Below are 9,831 nucleotides of genomic sequence, written 5' to 3'. Positions count from 1 at the left end.
CAAAACGAGGAATAGAAGTTAAAGTCCTGCTATAATTGAAAACATTGGCAAGACTTTTAAAAATTAAATCTGAAAGTTGGAAGTAAAACCAAGAATCCCCAACATGCTCAACTCTTTGAGATGGAAAGCAAAGAAAAAAGTAATCTTGAATATTAAACTACCTTTAAGTGAGCAATAGCTCCTTTTAGTAGATACTGTCACTGTTATTAACAGCTCCTGTTTTGAACTGGTGTAAAAACCACTTCAGCTTGTGGTAAACATTATTGGAAAAAATCTGCACCATTTCAGAGAGGAATAAAGCCAGACAAGTACATGGATATCCATGTAACAATGTTTCATAAAGCCTTTTTATTTGCTTAGTTAATATCCACTGTGTTACTTTTATCCAGGAAGGATATCCAAAAATATTTAATGATATTGACTATCACTGTACTAGGCCATGTTAATAGAAACAAATCAGCAGAGGGATGCTTCAGTACACAGTATTCATTATAACTGCTTTGCAGGGGGAAAGAGCCAGCTACAAACTGTGATAAGGTTGCCCAGCAGCACCTGCTGTGTGTAACTCCAGGTAATTCAACTCCAGCACGTGGTGAGGACACAACAAAGTCAAATAACTTATTTAAAGTAGCTTCAGAGATTGCAAGCCCGCTTTTCCAAGACATCCACTTCACAGAAATGTTGTAAACCCTTTTATTGTCCCTGCCCTAGGAGATAAGATGACACAGATATGGTGAAGTAAAAATGCTTGAGCTGACACCTGGTGCTGTTTGAGCAATGTACAGACTGCTAAAAACAACTGTAAATGATGGAAACAAAACAAGTAAGATGCACAGATAACACCTATTCATATTTTTTATCAAGAGATAGGCTTGAGACACCAATCACACAAACTGGATTCTTTCCAAGCACTGCCTGAGAAAGCTTAAAAAAAAACCTCAAAATAACCAAAACCTCAATGACTAAGCTAAAAAATGATCATTCCTTCTCATCTGTGTAGCCTGCAGTTCACAAGGACAGCAAATAAAGTTCATTTTTCAAACCTTAGATAATTTCCAGTAGGACACAACTTGCAGGGGTCCATCCAATCACTTACAAAAAAAAATAAATCTAGTTACATAAAAACCTTAGATCTTGGTATGAGAGAACAGCCATGAGCCCACTTTGGTCAACAGTAAAGGTGGAGCAACAAAAAATTAGCACAGTCAAAGTAGCTCAATAAATGTATTCTTGCCCTGTAAGAACTGAACAACAACAGAAATTTCACATTTTTTCCTCAGTGCTGGGTATTTTGCTGTGGTTCATGTGCTCACTTCTGTCAAGTCTAGGCAAAATATTAATTTGTGTAGATATGTCTAATTGAGCAAGTTCACATCTTAAGAATTTTTTTGATTGCAAGAGGAATGGCAAACTAAAATCTACATCCTTTAAAATGTGTTTTATACTGAGCTTAATCTTCTTGCACTCTCTTTTTCCTTTCCAATTTAATTTCAACACTGAGACATGCAATGATTCAGTTACAAACATGACTGGCTGCCTTTATGATATTATATGAATTGTCATAAAGAATGCTTTCTAGTTGAATTAACGTGACAGGTATGTAACAGATTCTGTAAAAATAAAGTCACAATATGCCATAATATTTCACAATGCTCTAAAACTGACAAGCAGTTCCCTAATTACTGCTTACACAGAAATTTTAAACACCATTTTCATGTGTTTACTTTGCTAAGCAATCTATTATTTCAGTGCATGCTATGCTGAAAATGCAATTGCAGTTAAAAAGAAAAAAAATGTGATAGATTTATCTTTCATACTTATCAGAAAAATGTCAAGAGCTGACGTGGTAAATTAAACATCTGGTAACACATGGAAAACTCTGGATTTATAAACAGTACTAAGTCTGCATAGAATTATTTGGTTTAATTTTTCTATTTTATTTTTATTGGCTAAAAATATTTAGACAAAACCTGCAGTGCTGTTTCAATTTCTAGAAGATTTTTACTCTTGCTGCTTATGCAGATCATGGCTAAGTGGAAGAGACTCCTTTGCAAAAACCCTTTTTGAGGACCAAACAGTCCCTTTGGTCTTCCCAAGGCACTGTTTTCATTACAAGGGGAAAGAATCTCTTCTTCAAGGAATTCTTGAAGGAGATTCAATTGATGCAGAGGTTTTTGTACTTAAGGTAGCAGTCATTTCAATAGAAATTCAATAGAATAGAATTATTTGTCAGAAGATAGCCATTAATTAAAATTAAAACAGTTACTGATTTATTTATATTGCTGAAATATCTCCATTGAACATGAAATTTCTGATAAAATCCTGACATTAAGGAGCACAAAACAAGCTAGGGGCCAAAAGCTGGGGCAGTGGAGCAGGGATTCTCTGGCTTGCTAAATTCCTTGAAAATATGGAAAGAAGTAGGACCCTTCCTCAAGGCCCTGTGCTCTCAGAGATTCTTATCCTAATACCCTTCAGGGATCCCCATCCTGCAGGACCACAGTGCCTCACTCTACCCTTGGGTACCCTAATTCATCCCAGCCTATTGTGTGTTTTTAAGCTAAACAAGCCCACACAAAAGCAGAAACAGCAGCTTATGTTCAGCCTGTGATTTGCATATTTAAATTCAGTGTTTAAACATGTCTTAATCTGCATGCTGTGCTCTTGAAGTGGCTATTATAGAACTTATTTGTCTTTGAGAAAGTGTTAGATGCCAAACTGAGCCACATGTCTGGAACGCAGAGATCATTTTATCCGGCCTCCTCGAGTGCTTTGCCATCCATCCTTGGAGCCATTCCTCCAGCTTTCCACAGCTCTGCTTAAGGACTGTCCTCACCATTAATCCAAATTCCAGTTCTCTGCACAATATTATCACAAACACAATATTATCACTTAAAACTCCATTGTAATAAATAGATAAATCCCACACTAGCAATGAATAAATACGATATGGGCTTCAATGAGCTCCTAGAATCATAACTTTATGAATAAAAAGCTCATCTCAGTAACTGCACAGCCTGTTTCTTACCATCCCTGAAACCAAACAAACATTAGAATAGTTTCTCTACTCTTTAAGAATATGGATTTATATGCTTCCATTAAAAAAAAAATCATTCCAACTTGAAGCTGCTCGCAGTGCAGACAATCAGCTGAATGCAAACAGCTGAGCCTCAAGCCAGATCTGGGAAATGGCTCTCAAATAATCAGTTTAGAAGTGTTTTAAGACAACAAGGATTTTTTTTAATACTTCTTCTGAAAATTTTAAGAATTAAAATAGTGTTAGTATAACAAAAATCCTCCTTATTTTTCTGAAATAAAAAAGCAAGGTCTGAGAAAACCACCCCAAAACATGAGTGAGACAGTTTTCCAAGAGTTTTTAAGAAAACAGTTGAGACATTTCCATTCAAAGCAAAAATCAACTTCAATCAAAAAAATTACAACTTTTACTTCAGTCTATATTTTTAAAGAACTTTTCAACCTTTACCCTGAAACACAAAGAACTCCCACTGAACAGGTCTCCTTTATAAAAGTGTGCAATTTAGAGTTAAGCATTTACTGTAGCAGCTACACCTCTCTATTAAAATAAGCAGCTACTAGTGAAGTTGGTAATAATGTTTGCACTTCAAACCACAGAACAAACTTCTTTTTTTTTTTGTTTAATGAAAGCAGTTACTTTTACTGCTCTCATGAGCAGACACCAAACTCTCAAACGTTTGATTCTATGAAGCAAATAACAGCTGAATAAGCTTAACCACAAATTTAATTAGGATGGTGAAATGGCTCCAAAGGAAGCACAGTGGTCTGCTGTGACAAACCACAGAGCAGGGGAATCCACAGGAGAGTTTAACCCAGTGCAAATTACCCAGCTAAAAAGGGCAAAGCTGAGGATATCTTCATGGAATGCACAACTAACAGCTACAGAAAGTTGTTGCTTCATTTTTCAAGTGACTTTGAGTATGTTTAGCTGCTGCATAAAGAAAAAAAAAAATAAGATCCAGCTGCAGCTTTATAGTTCTTCTCCAAGGCAGGATGGTACAGGTGGAGAATCCTATGAAAATGGTTGTTTTCCTTTGCCTACAGAAAGAACTTGGCTGTTTTGCTTGTCTGGTGTTTGGAGGTTTCTGCAGAGTTTTCTTTTTCCTTCCCCCACCCCTACTCCCCCTCTTTTAAGTAGAGAGATCAAATTTAACTGGATGTTTTATTGGAACTCTCAGGGCTTGGCTCAAACCACTCGCTTGTTACCGAAATGCCTCATTATTCACTCAGTCTGATTCTATTCAAATCCCAGGAAGTTAATATTCCACTTTACAGTTTATCACCTGCTATCAGAGCTCTGGTGCCTCATTACAGCTCCCAGGGTCTCCTTCAGTCCCAGGGGACAATGCAGCACCTCCCCTCTCACTTCCTCTATGCTTTAATTCTCAGTACATGGAAACACAACCCACCTCTGCAATCAGTTTTCTACTTCAAGTTGCTCTTATTTTACCTTTACATGCTTTAGAAACACTTTTGTTTTTGTTTTTTTTTTCTCATACCACAAGGATATATGGAATGGTAAAACCTGTGATTCCACCCAGCAGGATTTGTTTTATACCTCTGTGCTTCAACCCTCCTGTTTACGATGAGGGGAGCAACATAAAATTTTGTCTTATCAAACAAATCCCATCAAAGAGTCTGTGACGTACAAGGGGCTTTTCCTGACTTGCGGAGACCTGGCAATGCAGGCTGAGTGTAGAATATTGCACAGAAAACAGCTAAAAGTTCCTTTGTTCCAGGTTTTCTGACATGCAATTAAATTCCATTCTACCAGCATTATTTTAACAATCTCTGCTGCTGCTGTTTTGCACGATATATTTCTTAAATTCCCTCTGCATTCCCTGCAGGAAGGTGAACACTCACAATATTCCTCCAAAAACCTTTGCTGAGATCTCTACTGGCCCCAAAGCTTTAGTGCCACCAGTGTCAGTCTGAAAATGTGCACTTATTTCCTTGGAGCAGCATTCCCAACCTCTCCACAGCACTGGAAAACCCTCTCCAGAAAGGAAAAGCTAGGCCACCCATCAGGGAGCTTTTCTTTAGGGCACTGCAGGGTTTTTTTTTTTTCTCCATCAAACCTGTAAGATGGTGTTCTTTACACTCCAGCTTGTCCCAGGAATGGGAGTCTGAAGGGGTGGAATGCAAAAAATGTGGTGGTTTGGCTTAAAAAATAGACACATTTTAACATGCCATCTAAAAAGGGCATAGCTGATTTCTTCTCTACAGCAATGATGATTTGTAAAATTGCTACAAATGTGATTTATTAAACAAATTATAGGCTTGTGTTTAGCATTATATTTCTTTTAGAGTGTGTTATCATTTAGACAAGGTTCCTTACAAAATGCATCATGTCTTACCTCAAAATTAGCATTATTAATTCTCAAAATCCAATAGCAAACAAGTACAAGAGGTGCCAAACCTACCTAAAAAATTAATACTTCAGCAGAAATTTACATAAGAAAGATTTAATATGTGACATGGGTATTTATATTGCTTCTCCTTATTTAAAATATAGATTGAAATGCCAGAACATTACATGTAATAAAATGGGAAGTACAACTTGGGGAGTAAAACGCAGCGAGGATGTGGCATTTTCCTGTGTGACAAGTGCGAGTGGAGGCTGGTTTGTGTCAAGTCAATGTACCTTGGAAAAACATGGGCAACTGTTGCAAAGCTCACATTTTGTTTGTTGTTGCAAAGAATATTGCCATCACTTATTTCTGATGCACCAAACTGTGAAAATAAATTTACTAAGCTGACTAAGAAGTCTCCTTTAAAAGGTCAAGATTTTATCTTTTATCAACGCTTTAAAAATGAAGATACCACTTAGGGTGGGGTGAGTAACTAAAGAAAATACGTCATTTCTGCCTGCAGCTTTGAAATAAATACAGAACTCCTTCCCAAAAGGAATATCAGCCTGCTGCCCCAACTGCAGCATCCAGTGGGATAGAGACTGTCACATTTCTATTCCCCTTGTTCCAAGTCCCATGTGACAAGTGTAAGCCCACTGCACATGAATGCACCCACTTCTTACCAACAGGTCATTTAGAGCACCTGCAGAGACACAGCACAAGAAAATTATTAAAAAATGCATCAAGAAGAAGCTACTGGCAGCTAAAATAGCCTTCATATGCTACAAGATGTTAATTGGCCTTTAGGTAATGCACTAATAAACCTAAATGCTCTAATTACCCTAACAGCAGCAGAATTCTGTGTGGATGTCAGCCACAATAGCAGAATCACAGAAACTGGGTGGGAAAAGATTTCAAGAAGCTGTGGTTTTTTTTCATTTCTTGTGCTTTAAAAATGCCCAAGTAGATTTCTGAGCTGCTTTGTAATTGTTTCAGGTAGATATGGGGTGAAAAAGCAATCAATGCTCCTATGGAACAGGGCTAATAAGGTGATTATTCTACCCATTTACTATCTAGTACATATTGCTGCTTTGTCTGTTCCATATGTAAAATGTTTCTCATGTCAGAGAAACAATAATGTTGAAAAAGCCCTCCCAGCCCACGGAGTCCCAGCTGTGCCCGATGCCCACCTTGTCCCCAGCCCAGAGCTCTGAGTGCCACCTCCAGCCCTTCCTGGGACACCTGCAGGGATGGGCACTGCAAAGCTCCCTGGGCAGCCTCTGCCAAGGCCTGAGCTCCCTTTCCATGGGCAAATTCCTGCTGCTGTCCACCCTGAGCCTCCCCTGGCCCAGCCTGGGGCCGTTCCCTCTGCTCCTGTCCCTGTTCCCTGGCAGCACAGCCCGACCCCCCCGGCTGTCCCCTCCTGCCAGGGACTTGTGCAGAGCCACAAGGGCTCCCTGAGCCTCCTTTTCTCCAGGCTGAGCCCCTTTCCAGCTCCCTCAGCCCCTCCTGGGGCTCCAGACCCTTCCCAGCTCTGTTGTACCTAAATACAGGTAATAAAAGAGATTCAGATGTGCAGCCTCATCTCAGACCTTTTCCACTCTGGGTACAGTTTGAAGTTCCCTTTTAAGTGTGCTTGTGCACTGTATCTTGGGTTATACTGTCCTGCCCAGCTCAGCAGGTCTGACTGGAATTTACATGAGCCACAAATAACAGGAATGTTTTCAGCAGTTAATTAAGCAGCTTGTATCTTTCTGGCAAGACAGGTATGATTTCAGTTCTCAGATTCCTTCTTTGGTCCTTGTTTTGTTGGTCCAAAGAAAAGATCATTACACACCACTGAAGGGTGCCCCCCCTTTGCATCTTCAGATGCAAATGAAGACTTCAAATAGTGCAAACACATCTATTAAACATGAACAAAGGTAGCAAGACTCTGGGAGTAGGTGGCCTTTCATTAATATTAGATTAATAAAAAAACATGTTTCCTACTTACTGCTGTCATAATTTACAGCAATTCCACATGGGAAATTAACTCCACAGACCCTTTTTAGCCCCTTATTTTTTAACAGGTGAAGGCAGTTTAAGGTGAAAGAATAAACCCCTCATTTTGGTGTGCCCAAGACATTGATTGGCACATAACAGACACAAGCAATGATCTGAATCACTGGCTTGTACTGGATTTTCTTTGCAAATACAATGTAAGACTTATATTTTTGCCTACTTATTCTATATTGCTGTTGGGCAATGGATGCAACAGAACATGAATGGCAGAACCAGCAGCTGTGATTCTACCACATGCTGCAAGAACAAAAAATAAACCAAGAAAACAACCAAAAACCATCTCCAGCTGTGTTTTTAAAGGAATCATTTCTTCTACATGATCACAGGCCATGCAGCTCTTTGACTTAGGTGAGAGCCAGGGCTCTTAGCTAGCTCGAGGCAGCTCTTACTAGCAACATGTAGGAGTTAGGGAGCTGTCAGAAAATATCATTAGAGCTTTTTAGTGATTATTTTCTTTCAATAAGTCACTCCAAATTAGAATCTAATGCTTGATTTCTCTGATGGCTTCTAGTTTTCTGGAGGTGAAAGGATACAAGCCACAAATGAAAAATCTGACTTGGTTTGTCATTAATTTTTAATTTGTTTTGAAACATTTTCTACATTTCTTCGTAGGATTCACAATTAATTTTAGAGACAGTACAGCACATATCTGTTAACAGCAGAGAGATGGAAATCTAAATGTCAGATCCCAGAATTGAGTTTGCCACTGTTCTGGAAACAACACTACCTACATGGTGAAGGCCATCCTGAAGCCCACCACAAAAAAAGCCCTCTGGCTCTCCAGGAATAATATATTAAACAAAAAGCTTGTTTCTAAAAGTAGGTAAAGATTTCTTCTTTTATTTGTTAAACACACACCACACCCTCAAAAAAAAAAAAAATCAAAATCATAGTTACTATTGGTTTGGCATTACTGATTAGGTAGAATCTGAATTCAATGTCTAAGCACGAGTGCACTTTATGTTTCTGATACAGCAAATGCTTACACTTTATTATATGCACAAATCTGCCTGCATTGAGAACACACTTCTACTCACCCAGGGACCAAAAAGCATCACAGAGATGTAAAATCAGCAACACCACTCTGTACAGGGACCCTGCTTTGGGTATTTATTATCCACCATGCCCTCCTCAGCAAGGCCAAACTTGTCCCTAGTTTCTGCCACACTAAATTCAGGAGGGAAAGGAAAGAGGAATTGCTCTACAACTCCATGTACCAGGAAAAAAGTGAAGCATCTGCCCCTCTTGGCTCCCATGTGCTAAGTCTGCAACAACATGTGTGAGGAAACCCACAGAAACAAGCAGAGTAAATGTTTGTTACTGTGCCTGAGTTCAAGGATAAAGCTGATTCCCAGTGAAGAGCATTTTATTTGCATCCCCCCAAGCACCAAGGCTGAATTTGTGACACACCCTATCTTACCTTGCATTCAGCAGGGCTTTTTTTTCAATCTAGTAATTTTCCAGCGCCTCCAGTAAATCTGTAACGAAATTATAAGTTTTGAGCACTGCATGATTACTTGCACAATAAGATGGTTCTGTCTTCTTGCTTCTTACCTGTGTTATTTTCATTTATCGTGTTCTCAAAGAATACTGATCATGACAGATTGGAGAACACTATTTCCAGAAAGCACTCTGCAAAGTATATAAGGATAGCAAGCTCTTGGTTTCCCTGGTTACCTTGAATTTACATGGCACTGAATTAAGAACAAAAACCTGTTAGTCAGAATCCTCATTGGTTCCATCTAGAAAGAGATTTTTAGACAATGTTAACCCCTGCATTTTTCAGGCTCACTGAAAAAAAAAACAAACCAAAAAACACAAAGAAGCAACAAATTTGTAAATATGATAACTAGAAACTGAATTAAGAAAAAAGAATCAGCCATGCTCAGGAAGCTCTGGAGCTGATGTTAGGATCAGATATCCAAGGCAGGAATGCATATGTTATGTACATGGAATTAGACTGACCCAAGGATCCCAACTCCTGCATGTTCTAGAGGTAGAATTCACAGAGGATTGCCAAATTCCTTTCAGACCTGGCTAATTTTCCCACAAAAATCACAGCCCAGCATGCAGAACTAAATATAAAGTACAGCACTTTTACAAAAGCTTACTATTTTTGGAGTGCCAGATTAGGTTACAGCCTTCTCTGTGAGAATTGGCATATACATTTATATGTACACATGAAAGGTATTCTCTGACTTTCACTAAATCCAGCACTAAGTGTGTGCCTGGTATTTACAGAGAGCATCACTCCTCTCTGCTTTGCAGATTTCAAGAATTGTGTACAATGTAATCCTCATTTTTTCATCAGCAGTGGCATCACACCAAACAGCAACCATTCTGTTTCTGCAGCTTTCACTGGTGCAATTTCATCAGCTCTCAT

General features: G+C 38.8%; 1 long non-coding RNA gene across 2 annotated transcripts in view; it reads right to left on the bottom strand.

The window, feature by feature from the left end:
* Nucleotides 1-319: 319 nt before the first annotated feature.
* The window catches only part of LOC111934685 (uncharacterized), a 41,283-nt gene continuing 31,771 nt past the window's right edge, over nucleotides 320-9,831 (bottom strand). For both annotated transcript variants that reach the window (XR_015275469.1, XR_002867379.2), the window contains 2 exons: nucleotides 8,869-8,926; nucleotides 320-2,858 (listed from right to left, as the gene is read on the bottom strand). This is a non-coding gene — a long non-coding RNA (uncharacterized LOC111934685). The remainder of the gene's footprint in view (nucleotides 2,859-8,868; nucleotides 8,927-9,831) is intronic.

This window comes from Cyanistes caeruleus, chromosome 12 (genome assembly GCF_971803275.1).
Source record: "Cyanistes caeruleus chromosome 12, bCyaCae1.hap1.1, whole genome shotgun sequence".
Lineage (NCBI taxonomy): Eukaryota > Metazoa > Chordata > Aves > Passeriformes > Paridae > Cyanistes > Cyanistes caeruleus.
This window is presented reverse-complemented; position numbering and strand designations above follow the sequence as displayed.